We start from the raw sequence: 17,895 nt of genomic DNA, 5'->3' as shown, positions 1-17,895 counted from the left end.
TTTCATTGGCCAGACAAGCAGAAGCAAAGATAAACAACTGGAGCTCTGTCAAATTAAGGAGCTTCTATGTGGAGTATGGCTACCAACACTGGAGCAGATAAGACCCGACCTTGCAAAGTGGCCCAGAAGGGAGGCTTCCAGGAGGGAGTATCTGAGAAAATTTTGTTAGAACAGGGTGTCAGAACCAGGTGTCCAGCCTTGAACCTCACTCAGCCTCCTACTTACATGTTCCAGAGACACAGAAACTGTCACATATGCTTAGCAAGTCATCCTAACCGCAACAACTAGTCTTGATTGGGATTGGACCAGGGCAAACAAAGTAGGAAAGGTAATAGGCCGATCATGCTAAAATTTTTATGTTTGGACCTTCCTGTAAGCCAAAACCGTCTGTAAAACATGTGTGTTTGGCAATAAAGTGAACAGCCATCAGCTGCTTCGAGAGGGTGATTCTTCCCTCACCTGCCATCCTTTACCCCACATCTGCCCGGAACCAATGCACAACGTGACCAGGCACATTAGGAAAAACTGATTCCCAGCATTTCTAGTCCACCAAAAATATGAGGACCAGAATAAAAAGACACTTCACAGACTGGAAGAAAATATTTCCTCACTATCTACATTTCCCTCCCCACCCCGAGCAGAGCCCCAGCAGCTGAAGACCTCTGGAACCCAGCCACAGCCATGCTAAGATCACTCAATACATGCTTAGATGAGCCTCACACGTGAAGGAACCGGCAGGGGAACCCAGGTGTGTGGGACTCAGGGCTGAGATCTCCAAGCCTGCTCAGATCGGGACTGGGCCTCCTCCACTCAGATCCCTCTTCTTCCAGTAGCTAGACAGCTATACCCACCAACTGCCATGTAATCCCACCAACGGCCAAGATCCAGAGACTATAAAACCAAGCTCCCGGAAGCTTATAAATTAGACCTCTTATTGTACAGTTCTCGCTCTCAGAGAACCTGGCAACCTATGGTAAGTATCCTGCCCGCATATGTGCCTGACTGGGAACACCTGTAAAGGTGATTAGAGGCTGCCCCCAAAGCCTCCATCCCTCTCAGAGAGCCCGGCAAGCTACCAAGAGTATCCCACCCACACGGCAGAGTCTGGCAAGCTACCCATGGCATACCTGATATGCCAGAAACAGTAACAATGATGGTCCTCATTCCCCTGACCCTGAAAGAGACCCCATATGCTATCGGGCTACACTAGCACGTAAAGGGATGAATGGAGACATTACTGGCACCCGCTCGACCAAATTGATGAACAACAGGATGACATTGATACAGTGATTCTTCTGAAAAACAGTTCATTTCTAACATATGTAAAACATTGGTAAAACTTAACAAGAAAAAACAAATAACCTCATTAGTAACTGGGGAGAAGAGATAAGAAACTTCCCCAGTAAAGACTTAAGGATGGCCTAGCAGTATTAGAAAAATGCTATGCATTACTTATCATAAGGAAAATGCAAATAAAAAAATAGATATCACCTCACACCAGTGAGACTAGCACATATCACAAAAAAATTGAAGATTACCAGTATTGGCATATATGTGGGGCAAATTCCACTGCTAGAGGGAATGTTAACAGCTCAACAATTTAAAAAACAATAGGTACACTTCTCAAAAACTAGGTCTTGAACTTCCATATTATCCAGAATTTCCCCTTTTAGGTAACTTACGCTAAGGGCCAAAAAACTCAACTCATAAATGACACTTGCTCTTCGATGCTTATTGCAATACTATTCAGAACTGCCAACATCTGGAAACAACCCAAGTGTCCAAGAGTAGATGACTGGATAAAGAAACTATGGTATATACTCAGTGGAATACTACTCAGCTCTAAGAAAAGATGGAATTTGTCTCTTTATGGGTGTAATTAGAGGGTATCATGCTGAGTGAATTCAGCTGAAGGAAGACAGAATGATCTCTCTTATGTGGGATGAAAGAGCCCATAGCAAACGAGCAACAAATGGACCAAATCAGCAGACTCCAAGAACTGGTCTAGAGAATAGAGCTCACTGTTTTACCAGGACACTGAGATGTGGGGGACTAGAGTGGGAATGTTGAGATCAGGGAGAAAGGACCAGGGACCTCTGAGATAATGGTTGAAAGAAATATATACTCTGGTGGGGTGTCTTGTGTTGGAATTTTGTATGTGGGAAATCTATCTTTGGCAGTACTGTAAGATAGTAAATCATGGTGACTAAAATAAAATATAAAAACATTAAAAAGCAAAACAAAATTAAAAAATAAGGTTAGGAAATGTTTCAAAAGCTGGAGGGCAGATTTTCCACGTCAGAGGCTTTGGGTTCTATCCCTGGCACAGCATGGTACCCAATTACTACTGGGTAGTGTCTATGAACACCAAGTCAAAGCAGCCCCAAGCTACTGTCAGACATAATTCCCAATCCAATGAATGAATGTGGAATAGTTATTTTTGTCATACATTGAAATTGAGAAAAATATCAGACATAAAGCATCATTCTATGATGGGTTATTTCATGTTATCCTCTCAGTTTAAGGAGCATGTGTGATGCTCTCTTTAGTTTATTTTTTGTTGGAGAATGGGGTAAAATAGGGTGGTGTGGGAATTTGGAAGTGCCATGAAGAGGGAGAAGAAAGTAGAAGTCTGATGCCATCAGAATCAATGATTTAAAGCTTTTCCATTACAGAGACCCTGGAATAATCTATTCAGAACCTTTTAAACACAACCTGAAAAGAGTTCAGAGAAGGGAGTTACAGTGCAAAAGGTGGCAGGTAGCCAAGGGGGCATCCCAGATTCCTCCTGATTATGTCTCCTGAGGTAGGGAACATAATAGGAGGTAGAGAAAATAAAAACTCCAAACCGTTTCCTCTGTGAGGCTGAAAATAGCAGAGCAGCCTAAGTTTCCATGTTATTAAATCACTACTCAAGACCTGAGTGCAGGAAGAGGAGACTGAACTCTGGGAGCAGAGCATAATTAAAGCATTAGAGCATTGGTGTCCAGTCCAACCCTTCCCCGTGGATGCTCCTAGGAAAGAGAGGCTTCAGGGGCCTTAAGAGGTGAAATGACCAAATGGTCAAAGCAAAGAGATATATGCAAATATATGTCAACCCAAATAATAACACCAAACATTAGCCAAGGGACACAAATGCTGACTGACTTCAACTGTGAGTGTATACAGGTCAGAATGCAACTGAATTTCACAAAGACAATTTTCTTGAGAAACGGACTAGTCTCTGACATTCCATTTGCTCTCAACACAAGAAACATCTCAAAATGCAACAGTTATGTATACCTAGGTCGAGATGTCAACATGATGAATGACCTGGCACCTGAGCTACACAGGGGGAAGAGAGCAGCTTGGAACGCCTTCAAGAGCATCAAAGAAATAGCTAAGAGGACGAAGAACCTCTGGCTCTGGGCACATCTCTTCAATTCCATTGTTCTTCCTGCATTAACATACACCTCAGAGACCTGGGCCCTTGGAAAACAGGATGAGAACGGTATTCAGGTCTCCCAAAGAGGAACCGAAAGAGCTATGCTTGGAGTGTCACGTTTCACCCAAGTGAGAGAAGGAATCTGGAGTTCCCAGCACCACTGACGATGGAGAATCAGGGATACTGTCTCATTTGCCAAGGCATCGAAAATCAGATGGGCTAGACATGTAATGTGATTCGGAGACTATCGCTGGTCTAGAGCCATTACTGACTGGATTCCACAGGACATCAAAAGAACTCCTGGCCGCCCACCTATGAGATGGTCAGACTTCTTCAACAAGACCCTGAACTTACGGTTTGAGACTCTTCGTGTTTCTGGAACGAGCAGATGCCATAGAGCTACACTAGCACAGGACAGGGATGAATGAAGATGTTACTGGTGCCCGTTCAAGCAAATCAATGAGAAATGACATGATAAGTGATACAAGTGATACAAGTGATATGTCAATCCACATCTATTTTCCCCAGGAGGATGGCAAATACAATGAATCAAAAGTCCATGATCCCCCTGCCCATAGGACACTTGATAATAGGCTTGGATCAACAGGGAAAGTTGAAGCTGTGAAAGTAACTGCAAAGAACTGGCACCATTGCTTCTGTGGGGGATGCTGAGTGTATAGGCAACTGTTGGGTAACATTGCTTTGTCCTTCAAGAAGCTTAGGTTTTATCTGGTTACACCCACCACAGTGCTCCAGAGGCACTTCCACTTCCATTGTGTTTACATGTAAACATGTAAACAGTCTTTCCTATGCTCTCCTTCCTACCCAGTTAATCAGCTTTCCCCTTAATCAGACTTTGTTAGTTTGTAAGATCAGTTTCCCAGAAATCTATGATTTTATATGTATGAGTGAAATATTGCCTTTCTCCTCTCCTTATGCCTTATGAACAATTTACTTTAAGGTAATATCCTTTTTGTATAGATACAGAAAGACCGTTAACATTATGCTTTGTAACTTAGGATTTGATTGGCCTTGAATATTATTCACTCCTGGGCATCATCTTTCTCGACTTAAGCCTCAGTTGCCCTTAGTTCCTAACACCCCAAAAGCAGGGTCCCGACGAGGGACTTGAACCCTGGACCCTCAGATTAAAAGTCTGATGCTCTACCGACTGAGCTATCTGGGCTCACCCTGAGGCCAAGAGAGAGTTAGCATTTTTCCTAGATCAACTCCAGAAATCTCATCTTTCTAGGTTTGCTCCAGAAGAGAAATTGTGGCTTCTGCTTTTTGATACCCCCAGTCGCCCACTGCTGCTCTCGCACAGCTTTCAGGCCCAATTGAATGGCTCTATCTGCATAATAAGGAGTCTTGTACTCTGGTGCCTTATCTCGAGTTAATAGCTAAACTAATCATTAAGGGAAGATTGAGAGCCCTTGCTATGCTGGGGTTCGACCCTCATGTCATAGTTCTCCCTATCCCAGCAAAGGAGATCGCCTCCATCCTGCCCCTCAGCGATGTTTTGCAAAGAGCTTTAGCTGATTTTTCTGGAGAACTTTCCTCCCATTATCCAGCAGGAAGAAACTGGGACTTTTTCAAAAAAACCCCATTTGTCATTTCCTCCATCATTCGCACCTCCCCCATCCCCAATGCTCCGGTATACTACATTGATGGCTCTGCCTCAGGGAAAGGTGGAATTTCTGGACCTTCCCTAACCACAACAGTAAATACTAACTATACCTCTGCCCAACAAGTGGAACTTGCCACCTTGGTTTACCTACTCTCCCATGTGTCAGGGCCCACAAACGTCGTCTCAGACTCAGCTTATGTTGTTGGCCTCTTCCCGGGAATTGTAACAGCGTCTCTAAATGCCCCAAATCCTATAGTTCAGCAACTGCTTCAGCAGTTACAGGCTCTTTTACAAAAGCGCTCTGAACCTGTTTTTATTACTCATATCAGATCTCATTCTGGCCTTCCTGGGCCTATGACTCGGGGAAATGAAACTGCCGATCTCTTGGCGGCGCCCATCTTTACTTCTGCTACAGAAGAGCACCAGGCTTTGCACACAAATGCCCGCCGCCTTCATGTTCACTATCGCATCCCTATGCGAGAAGCCAGGCATATTGTCCGTGCTTGCTCTATCTGTGCTCCTTTACACTGCACCCCTCATGTGGCGGGAGCTAATCCCCGAGGCCTGCAGACCGAGTAGTAGCCGGGCGTGGTGGCGCGCGCCTGTAGTCCCAGCTACTCGGGAGGCTGAGGCCGGAGGATCGCTTGAGTCCAGGAGTTCTGGGCTGTAGTGCGCTATGCCGATCGGGTGTCCGCACTAAGTTCGGCATCAATATGGTGACCCTCCGGGAGCGGAGGACCACCAGGTTGCCTAAGGAGCGGGCTGGGGCAGGAGGAAGAAGCAGAAGTTCAGAGAGGATCAGAAGGAAGAGGAGGATGAAGGGGGATGGAGAAGGAGAATGAAGTAGCATGGGAGCAGAGACAGGAGGGACGAGGAGAAACAGAGAGAGATGGGAGCAGAGAGAGAGATAGAGAGACAGAGGAGAAGAGGAAAGAATCAGAATAAACTACGACTAATACCAACCAGCCTGGCCCTCGTTCCTTCCTCCGCCTGACCATCGCCATCGACCTCTCCGGGGTGGTAGAAGGGTGAGACTACCGAACGCGGGTGGCGGAAGAGATAGAGCCGCCACCGCTGTGGGTGCCGTGCCACCTATTTGTGTGAGTTTACACAGGCAACCAAAGATTTTAATGCCCAATGGTGCTGAGCGTTATGCAGGGACATAGAGGTCAGCATCATGGACATATCGGAGGGCCTCCTGCTGCTTCTCCATCTAGCAATCCTCTGGGACTCTCATGCATAAGGAAGGAATCTCTCCATGCCAAACGTATAGCCAGAACTATTTTCTCATGCCTCTAAGGAATTTTGGAAGAGTTTTTACTTCTACTTAAGAAAATAAGACAAATCCAAACAATACGATAAGAATTTTTATAAACTTCAGAGTTGTGTCTTCAAAGTTGTATCATGTAGGTATATGTGAAAGGCTATAAATTAGGTCCAAGAATGATTGTAATTAAGCAACTTAGTGTCTTCAGCCAGAGGTATTGTCTCTGTGTTCAACTCTTACCTTAACTGCACAAGGCTGACCCTGGTTTGATCCTTGGCCCTACAGATACTCCCCTGAGCACCATAAGAGTGACCCAAATGTAGAGTCAGGAGTAAGCCCTAAGCACAATGGAGTGTGATCCCTCAAAAAAATAATGAAAGGAGGGCCTGAGGGATAGCACAGCAGGTAGAGCATTTGCCTTGCATGCGGCCGACCTAGTTTAATCCCTGGCATCCCATCTGTTCACCTGAGCACCGCCAGGAGTAATCTCTGAGTGCAGAGCCAGGAGTATCCCCTAAGCATCGCTGAGCATGACCCCAAAAGCAATAAATAAATAAATAAATAAATAAATAATAAATAATGGAAGGAAAAGGAAAGGAAGAATAAGGCAAGACAAGGCTAGGTAAGGAAGAGGAATGAAAGTACTTAGAAGAAAAGGAAAGAAACAGTGCCCCTGGGAAGATAAATCTTAGATCTTGAGATTAAATAAATTACCAGAATATGAAAATAACTTACTGGGCTAGAGCGATAGCACAGCGGTAGGGCGTTTGCCTTGCATGCAGCCAACATGGCCGACCCAAGTTCGATTCCTCCGCCCCTCTCAGAGAGCCTGGCAAGCTACCGAGAGTATCTCGCCCATACGGCAGAGCCTGGCAAGCTCCCCGTGACATATTCGATATGCCAGACACAGTAACAACAAAGTCTCACAATGGAGACGTTACTGGGCCTGCTCGAGCAACTTACTGGGAATAAAGGAAATTGAATACTATAAATGAACTATTTGTATTAATCTGGTTAGTGATGTACATGAATTTGATCAAATGTATAACATATTTGTTGAAAAGTCGTTCAATATCTATATAGGGGCCAGAGAGTTAAGACAGGCTAATAAAATATGGCTATTTCTTTGCACATAGAACCAAGGGGGCTGGAGCGATAGCACAGCGGTTGGGTGTTTGCCTTGCACGCAGCCAACATGGCCGACCCGAGTTCGATTCCTCCACCCCTCTCGGAGAGCCCGGCAAGCTACCGAGAGTATCTCGCCCGCGCAGCAGAGCCTGGCAAGCTCCCCGTGACATATTCGATATGCCAAACACAGTAACAACAAAGTCTCCAATGGAGACGTTACTGGGCCTGCTCGAGCAAATCGATGATCAACGGGAGGGCCTTACTTATAGAACCAAGGATAATCTCTGAGCATATCTGGGTGTTTCTTTGCCCCAGCAAAAATAAAGACCATGATTTTCTCTGGGGAGTGAAGTTTGGTGGCTGCAGGACAAGTCCAGGAAGGAGAGTTTTCACTGCTGGTGTGCACTGTAGAGGAGATCTGGTAGCTTCAATCACCAAAGATGACTCACTAGATAGCATACAACAGTGCTCACTAATTTAGAGGTGAAGACAGTCAAAAGATTGAATTGTGTAGAACTTAAAAAGGGCACCATGCCAAAGGATTCAGCGCATAAAGGGATTTAGAATGACTGAGTCCAAGCTCAATTACTCTATGGCAATTATAGTTGAAACAACGTTGTTGAACATGTTGCCCTCTCTTGGATCAGGAACCAGTGACACATGACAAAGAGAACAACTCAGTACAAGCTCTCTGGTTTTGGCCGAGGCTTCTTACATCTTGCTGGTCAGACAGTCATGTTTCTTACTATAAAACTGATTCCAAATTCAAGAGCTCGCAGGAATCAGCTCCAAATCAAACAGTGCAAGTCAAATTGCAAGCTGTGGGTATAGCACAACTCTGCAGAAGTTAGTCCGTTTCTTGGCAAAGCAATGGTATCCTGTAGGCGTTTCATTCAAATCACTCCAACACAGGTCCAGAGTTCACTAAATAGACATGCACTTTCATATAGCATTGGTGACTTAAAGTTTGGAGTGAAGGTGCCTGAAAGTTAGAGTTCGATCAAGGACAGAAGCATTTTTATTATTATGAACTAAAATAATAAGTGCACAGAATTCAGTAATTCAGGAAAGTAAGACATTAGGGAATTACAGGAAAGTGTTTAAGGATGAAAGAGAGAAAAAATGCAAGGGCTGTAACAAGTAACAAGTGTCACAATGGAGACATCACATCATGCTCACTGCCCAGCTAGTTCTGTGAAGGTGGTGAGCTTGAAAGTCACTGTCTTAGGATTTTTTATTTTTGCAATTTCAGTTTTCTCTATCTGCTAGAAACTTCTCTCAAGATACCCACATCCTTTATTCATCAATACTCCTGTTTAACTCTGGTACTTATATTCAGGTTTTTCACCTCAAATTGTAGCACATTTCGTACGAACACATTTGATGTTACGTACATTTTACAACACTCTGCAGTTTTGTCACTTATTTTATTTTCTATCAGGATGACAAGACATTTTTGCGTATCTCAGTTCCTATTTTATCTGCTGTGCCTAAGAATCCCAGGTATACTAGCTTTCTGAACAATGGAACCATGATTATTCTCAGGGACCATACATTTCTCAGAGGAAAAAGTGTCTATTAAATACCCTTGTAAGAAAAATATAGCAATCGTGCTTGTAAGAAATCCTCTAGTCTAATAACAGACACATAATTTGTGCCAAGTAGAATGAATTATCATTTTAAAAAAATCAACCTGGACACTATTACCTTTCTTCTCATTCCTAAATCAATTCAGAAACAACTAATAATTCAGAGTTACAGCTGGAGCGATAGCACAGTGGGTAGGGCATTTGCCTTGCATGTGGCCCACCTGGCCAACCCATGTTTGATTCCTCTGCCCCTCTCGGAGAGGCTAGCAAAATACTGAGAGTTTCTCGCATGAGGGCAAAGCCTGGCAAGCTACCCATGACGTATTCGATATGTCAAACACAGTAACAAGTGTCACAATGGAGACGTTAGTGGCCCCGCTCGAGCAAATTGATGAACAACGGGAGGACAGTGACAGTGACAGTAGCTTGGGTCACACCTGTCACCATCATTCCTGGCTGGTATTGACCATATGCAGTGCTGTGTATTGAACCAGGGTCAGCACCATGCAAAGCAAGCACCTTAATAGTATCTGTACTATCTCACCAGTCCTGCTGTGAGTTTCAAAGGAAGAGCATGGGCACGGGACTCGAGCGTTTGGTAGCCAAGAGCCATTCCCTTGGCTGGCCCATGGTGATGGACAGATGAAACACTGGGGAAAGGGAGAAACATGGCTCTAGGCTGGTTGTTTTGCAGTTTATTTCTCTCTCTTTCTCAATGTAGTCTCTCCTCCGCTTACTGCACAATCATAGCTGTAGTTTTAGTCATAGTCTCGATCATCATAGTTCCCTCATCCTCACCTCCTCCTTGTCCTCCTAGTCCTTGTCTAGTCTAGTCCCCTCTTACCCCTTACAGCATAAAAAGCATGAAGGGTGGGGATATACATAAGTGGGGTTGAACATTGCCATAACAATAAAGAGAGATAAAGCCACTCCTTCAGGGGAAGTTCTAGGAGATTAACTCAAGGACAAAATCTCATCTGAGGGTTCAGCACTCCAGATTACTAGGAGATCCACTCAAGGGCGGGATTCCATCTAGGGTGTATTGCTTTCTCCTTTCCTCAGCTGGTAATCCATTTAAACTATCATAGTGAATTTACTTTTTATAATATTTCTAGTTGTTTTGAATGAACACAGTAGGAGATATATTAAGCTTAAAGGTTGGCTCTTCCTGAGGACATCTCGCTGTATATTCCAGAACACAGTTCTCAGGCCAGGTTAGTCTTTCCTAACCCAATCAGGGTCCTTATTCAGTTACTTCTTTCTGGGTCATGACAGAATTTGTTCCATGACCATGATCTTAACTAATCATACTTATGTGCTTACACACACTGTCTGCTTTCTATGCCAAGATAGCTTACAACTTGCCCTGGTTCCATCCAGTCCCTTCATTGGGACCCTCCTTTTGGGGATGTTAGGAAGTAAGGGCAAGTGAGGCTTAAGTCAGGTAAATATGATGGATACCCAGGAGTAAATATTATTTGGAGTCAATTAACTCCCATATTACAAAAGCATAGCATCAACTGTCTTCCTGTGTCTATACAAAAAGGACATTGCTAAAACATGCAAGTGACATAAAGGAAAGAGAAAAGTAATATAGGCTTATTAGTGCTTGATGGAATTGGGTGTGCCTCAGGGGCACTATTGTAGGAGTAACTCAATAAACAGAAGCTCCCTCTGGGAGAAGTAAGGACAACCATATGTTATTCAACATCCTACAATGTCTACATTTTAAAGACAATTTATAGAAAGATAATATGGTATTACCATTTTAAAATCTCTTTTCTCTTCTCCTCCTGCTCTCTCTCTCTCTCTCTCTCTCTCTCTCTCTCTCTCTCTCTCTCTCTCTCTCTGTCTCCCTCTTCTTTTGCTCTTAAAAATATTGACTCTCAAGTTTAAGCTTCCATGAAAATTGAAGAAAACTGCCAAGGGGAAGAAGAGCTTATTTAAGTTTAATCACATTCATTTTGAATAACTTAATTGTCATGAGCTGTGGGAGGGAAGATAATTTACAGAGGTTTACGCCTGAAGAAAAGACAAACACACAAGTCTTCATATCTGATTTGACAAAAGGCTGAAATCATGCTCACAAGTAATTGGTTCAAGATCCTGTTTTCTTCTACAACGAGCTTAGTTTGGGATCAATGGATTTTCATGGGATTCATGTTCAAAGTAAGAAACTTGTCTATGCAAAAGGCATCATACATAGACTCAATTTAAAATTTCCTGCTGGGAGCTCAGCCAGGATATTAAACTGTGTGTTTGCCCATAATCTCTACTGCAAAGTCTTTTTGTTCTAAACCACAGACAGCTACAGGCAGACATAGAGGTATGTTCTTCTAAAAATCATTTGTTCTCTTTTGTAGCCTTCTGGGTCCCGCTGGAAGTACATGATAAGCAAGAGGTTGAGAGGAGGAGAGGTGTACTGCACGTTCAGCAATGTCCTGGTTAAACATCTATCTTTAAGAGTCAGGTTAGTAAAAGGGTGACACAGTTTAAGTTTCTCTGTTCCCTTAAGACTTATTATGCAAAATTATGTGATGATTGAAATCATGCATTATGATCAGAGTAAATCACATTGCATACTTTTTAATACTACATTTCCACACTCCCTAATTTTATACTATCATGATAAGAAAACAAGGAGTAACTGCTATTTCTTTTATTTATTTATTTCAGGCATCTGACTTACAAAGTGGTTGACCTTAGTGGTTTCAGCCATGCAATGTTCTAGATCCAACCCTACCACCAGTATTCCCATTTATCCACTAATACCTCGGTTCCCTCTAAAATCTCTATCTCTCTTTTCTTGAACTCAGAGAAATTTCTGAAATGAGGATGGTGTGGAGCAAAGAAATGGTCGCCAGAGCAGATAAGACTTGTCCCTGCATATCAACCCTATAGGGAGTGTCTGAGCGCCTTTTACAAGCACCAGGTATCTGGCCTTGAGTCTCACCCAACCCCTCAAGAATTGTCACTTATGCTTCAAGAGTCATTCCTAACTGCAGCATCTAGCCCTATTTGGGATTGGACCAGGTCAAAGCAGAGTTGGAAAGGTCATTAATGCTAAACTTTGTGTGATTTGGGCTGGAGTGATAGCACAACAGGTAGGGCATTTGCCTTGCATGAGGCCCAACCCGAGTTTGATTCCCAGCATCCCATATGGTCCCCCGAGCATGGCCAGGAATAATTCCTGAGTGCATGAACCAGGAATAATCCCTGTGCATCACTGGGTGTGACCCCAAAGGCAATAAATAAATAAATAAATAAATAAATAAATAAACTTTATGTGATTGGACCATCCTCTTAAGCTGAGACTCTCTATAAAATATGTGTTTATTTGCAATAAAATGAGCGGTCATCAGTTGTATCCCAGAGAGGTTTCTCTGTGCACCTGTTATACTTTGCCCCACATCCACCCTGACCCAGTGCCCAATGTGTCTGGGCATGTTGGGGAAAAACTGTTCCCCAACAGGAAGGCAGAAAAAATAGATATGGAGCAGAGTGAACAGAGGATATAAAGTGGTTTCTATATATGCATCTACCTCCATTCCAACATGGTCTTTTGTCTACCAAATGATGCTGTTTATTGCAATGAAAATCATGAAACTGACGTTTTTGTTGTCATAAATTGTAATCCACTTACTCCTTCTCTTTTGTGGATGTGTGGATGGTGGTCTCACAATTTGTCTAGACTAGTTGGTTTCTTTTTTAAAATAATCATTCTATTATCGTTTTTACAATCTTTGCTTCTTGTAGAAATAAATTCATACACAACTATGCTAGACAATCATGAGAACATTTAGAATATTCTTAGACATGGCTTTGCATGCTCTGTATTAAACACCAGACAATATTTGGGCTATTGTTTATTCAGAAGGATATTTAATGCTTGATAAGAAAGGAGATCTAATTCCTCCGAAATTTGGCTATGGGTTATGGAAATTAAAATGAATTTTTACCTGAACTCTCATTTATGTTACCTGATTTAAAATTTTTTCATCTTCATCATATAGAAGAAATAATGGAATTTTGGTGCTGTGGTCAGGGTTTACTCCTCGCTCTGCATTCGGGGATCAACTCCCATTGTGCTAGAGGGACTAATTGTAGTGACAGGATCCAACTCTGATTAGCCAAAAGCAAGGCAAGTGTCTTGCCTGTTGTATTATCTTTATGATTTTTATTGACACCAAAAATTGTGAGGTAAGTTATTTCTGAAATGGCAAGATAAAGCTGGAATTAATTAACTCCGTGAGTGATTGTATGGTCAAATAGGTGACATGGTTACAGTGTAGAGAGTAAATCTTTGTTAACTTTGTTGCTGGCATTGAAAATTTTCCCAGAAATGCTCTCCATATGAAAAATGGAAGAACATAAAATTTCCATTTTTTGTTATTATTTAGCTATTTGAATATCATAATTATGCAATATAGCACAGTGGTAAGTCCTGGCCGACCCGGGTTAGATCCCTCCACCCCTCTCGGAGAGCCCAGCAAGCTACCAAGAGTATCTTACCCACATGGCAAAGCCTGGCAAGCTACCCATGACATATTCGATATGCCAAACACAGTAACAACAAGTGTCACAATAAAGACGTTATTGGGGCCCCCGTGAGCAAACCAATGAAGAATGAGAGGACTGTGCTACTTAGACATTATATTTTAGAAGTAAAATTCATCTTTAAAATTAGCACATAACATATAAAAGATAATAAGAGATGATAAAATTTGCCTTAAAAATGGGAACATATTAGATTATGAAATAATTTTACACTTTAGAAAGCGAATACAAATCTAAAATATAAATTAACGTTGTATAATTATTGCACATTAGAAGGGGCTTTCATTTTTTGTAGTACAATAGTTATCGCTTATATATTTAATTTGTAATAAAATTTTATCTATTTATTTTGATTGAGGTTCCATGATTTACAATATTGTTACTTACAGATTTTTTATACACATAATTCTAATACCACACCCATCACCTGTGTACCCTCCTACATTCCCCAAGAACTCTCCCTTTCAAATCCCACACTACAAATTTAATTGTGTTGACTATGGTTTCAGGTCTAAACTCAAATCAAAAAAACATACGCTTTATCCTTCGTGGGATTGACTTCTGAGATATATTGTGGGATTCTACTTCAATGGCAAGGGAAATGAGAACAAAAATAAATGAATGGGATTGCATCATGTTAAGAAGCATCTTATTGCCAAAAAAAAACTAAAATAAAACAAAAAGACATTCTATTAAATAGGAGAAAAAGTTCACATATCTTCTAAAGAGTTCATAACTGGGATACATAACACAAAAATCAACACTAAGAAGAAAACAAGTCCATCAAACATGAGGAGAAAATCTAAGGAAACATTTTACCAGAGAAAACATACGGATGGCAGGACCCCAGAGATAGTACAGTGGGTAGGGCATTTGCCTTGCACATGGCAGGTGGGTTTGATCCCCGTCACCCCATATGTCCTCCTGAGCCTGCCAGGAATAAACCCTGAGTTAGAACCAGGGAAAAGCCCTGAGCACCACTGGCTGTGGACCAACTCCAAAAATAAAATAAAAGAAGAAGAAAGGAAAACATATAAGTGGCCAACAGGCACATGGAAAAACAGTTATAATTACTGATTATCAGGGAAATATACATAATAATTAGATACGCCCTCACACCAATGACAATGGCATATATCAAAAACATCAGAAACAAAAATGTTGGTGGTAATGTGTGAACGTGATGTATTTATTTATTATTAGTGGGAAAGTAAATTGCTGAGCTTCTATGCAAAACAAGAAGATTTCTCAAAAACTCAATGTAGATCCACCATAACAACCACTCTCAATTACTACTCAACATTAGAAACAACCCAAGAACCTGAAGAAAAAGGAGTGAATAAAGATGTGTATGTACCAGAATCCCCCTTGGCTATAAGATATGATGAATGATTGCCCTTCGCAATACATGGATGGAACTAAAGAAAGTCAGGCTAATGGAAATAATTCAGGAGAGGAAACAGATGATCTCATTATATATGCTATATTGAGAAGCAAACTAGGAGAGAGGGAGAATGAGGGAGAGGGACAGAAACACAGAGAGATCGAGAGAGACAGACAGAGATCGAGAGAGAGAGAGAGAGAGAGAGAGAGAGAGAGAGAGTACAATAGGAACAAAAAACCAGTGAATTCAGATGATATCAAGGGGGAAGAAATATGGTAAAACTTAGGGGAGAGATTACCCATTGAACTGTAATAGAAGAACATAGAAACGTTGGTTCTTTTGGTAATTTTAATACCTTTGAATAGGCAGGAAATTATACCCCTCAAACACATACATTAATGTGTGAACATGCATTAATTCACATTAAGTACATTAGTGTTAATTACATCAATAAAAGAGAAACTATGAGTTTATATCAACATATTAGATTCAACTCCAGAATTTAACTTAAAATAATTTTTTTCTTTTCAATTGTGTCAAATCTTGTGAACCCACCTAATGAGGTTTATGTGAGGATGTTTCTTTGCATTTCTTCATATTCTCCCTTGATACCATTTTATCTGCTTTAAAACCAGAAGCCTGGCAAGCTACCGAGAGTATCTTGCCCGCTTGGCAAAGCCTAATAAGCTCCCCGTGACGTATTCGATATGCCAAACACAGTAACAAGAAGTCTCACGCTGGAGAGTTACTGGGCCCGCTCGAGCAAATCGATGAACAACGGGAGGACAGTGCTACAGTGCTAAAACCAGAAGTTTCCTTTATTTTTCAAATACTCATGAATATTGTGCTGACATGGCATTCTGTATTCTGACAGATGTCCCTTTCTAATAATCTGTGTATACTCCTGAATATTTCCTTGCCCCAATATTAGCCAATTTGTATTTGAATTTACTTCACTTGAGTAGTAGCAACTAAACTGGTATATTTTACATCCCATTATTCTTTTAATGTAAAGACTTAGAATCTTTTAATCTTTTAGTGTGGGATATTATTTATTTATTTATTTATTGAATCACTGTGGGAAAAGTTACAGAGCTTTCAGGTTTAGGTCTTGGTCAAAGTGTGGGATATTATTAACACAGAAAGGAAGTGAGCAAGAAAGAAGGAGAAAATTAGAGAGAAAGAGAGTGCGATAGATAGGTTAGAAAGGAAGCACTCAATATTAAGTGTGTGGTTTCTAATCTTGATACTGGTCTGTTAAGTCATCCTGAAGCTTAGATGGTGCCGATCATATGCTTGACCTAAGTGATTCTAAGTCCTCAATTACTTGAGACAAGTGGAAATTATTAGAAATTATGTGACATTTCTAAAGATTGCTGTTTATCGTTTTCAAGCATTCTCACGTTGCCTGTGAGTTGTGACTATTTAAGCACATAATTTTCTTTCTTTCTTCTTTCTTCCCTTCCTCCTTCCCTTTTCTTCTTCCTTCCTTCCTTCCTTCCTTCCTTCCTTCCTTCCTTCCTTCCTTCCTTTCTTCCTTCCTTCCTGTCCACTGTGTATCTCATGTAGTAATCCAGATCTTTGTTATTTTTAATAGAATTACTGAACACCAGAAAATTGCAAAGTACATATGGTTATGCTGAAGATCACCAGATGCTATATTTGCAGAAATTAATGTGAAAAAATAATAACATGCTAGAAATATGAAAAAGTTTCACTTTACAGTCGTTTTATTTGGGTTGCTTTCTGCTTATGTTTCTCATAACTTTATAATAGCACCGTTTTCCTGGTATAGCAATGTTTTCTATCTACTAACAAAATAACACTACAGATCATGAGGACTGATTAATCATAAATCAAAATAATTTTTAATGCAGACTAAATTAGACTGTAAAATTTACTATAAAAGTAATTACAAAATGAGGATAATACCAGAAGTCCAGGAAAAAAATAAATTCATGTTTCTTACTGCTTATCTGTCTAAATTTTACAATGAAAATTACTTCTTATTAAAGATATTAGATGGGCTGGAGCGATAGCACAGCAGGTAGGGCGTTTGCCTTACAAGCGGCCAACATGGCCGACCCGAGTTCGATTCCTCCGCCCCTCTCGGAGAGCCCGGCAAGCTACCGAGAGTATTCGATATGCCAGACACAGTAACAACAAAGTCTCCAATGGAGACGTTACTGGGCCCGCTCGAGCAAATCGACGATCAACGGGAGGGCCTTTACCTTTACCTAAAGATATTAGAAATTGGGGCTGGAGCCATAGCACAGCAGTTAGGGTGTTTGCCTTGCACTTGGCCAACCCATTTCGATTCCCAGCGTCCCATGTGATCCCCTGAGCACCACCAGGAGTAATTCTTGAGTGTATGAGCCAGGAGTAACCCCTGTGCAACTCCTGGTATGACGCAAAATGCAAAAAAAAGACATTAGAAGTAAGTCATAAATCAGTAAATCAGTTATATAAAAACACTATTTTCTATCATTTGAACCTAAAATAATCTTGCATTTCTCTTATAATAAATTCAATTTTCTAATTTGCATGCCCCTTTTTCTTGACTTTCCCTATGAAAAATGTAATCAACACCTAAAGGAAAGTAAATTACTTATACTGGCATGTGATGCTTAAAATGTCCCTATTCAACTGCACATCTGTTGTGGGAGTATAGCAGAAGGAACCGGTGAAGGGACACAATATATTTTTTAGCCTACATGCAGTATAAATCATTGGGCCGAGATGGGAGGAAGACAAATTAATAAGGTGAGTAAAGGGGAAACAGGTGTTCTCTGACACAAGCAGGTGCCAGAAAAAAAAGAATAATTATATAGGAAAAAAGGAACATTCAGTTCAAAAGTGGTGTTTTTCTCTCCAGTAAATACAACACTCATCTTTAAACAGAAGAAGACATAGTTTGTT

General features: G+C 41.2%; 1 non-coding gene across 1 annotated transcript; it reads right to left on the bottom strand.

Annotated features, from left to right (window-relative positions):
• Window positions 1-4,536: 4,536 nt before the first annotated feature.
• On the bottom strand, window positions 4,537-4,610 carry TRNAK-UUU (transfer RNA lysine (anticodon UUU)). Its single transcript has one exon. It is a non-coding gene; the product is annotated as a tRNA-Lys (tRNA).
• Between the last annotated feature and the right edge of the window lie 13,285 nt (window positions 4,611-17,895).

Source organism: Sorex fumeus, unplaced genomic scaffold, assembly GCF_029834395.1.
Source record: "Sorex fumeus unplaced genomic scaffold, SorFum_2.1 ptg000005l, whole genome shotgun sequence".
Taxonomy (NCBI): domain Eukaryota; kingdom Metazoa; phylum Chordata; class Mammalia; order Eulipotyphla; family Soricidae; genus Sorex; species Sorex fumeus.
Note: the sequence above shows the minus strand (reverse complement) of the source record. Positions and strands in the feature narration are given on the sequence as shown.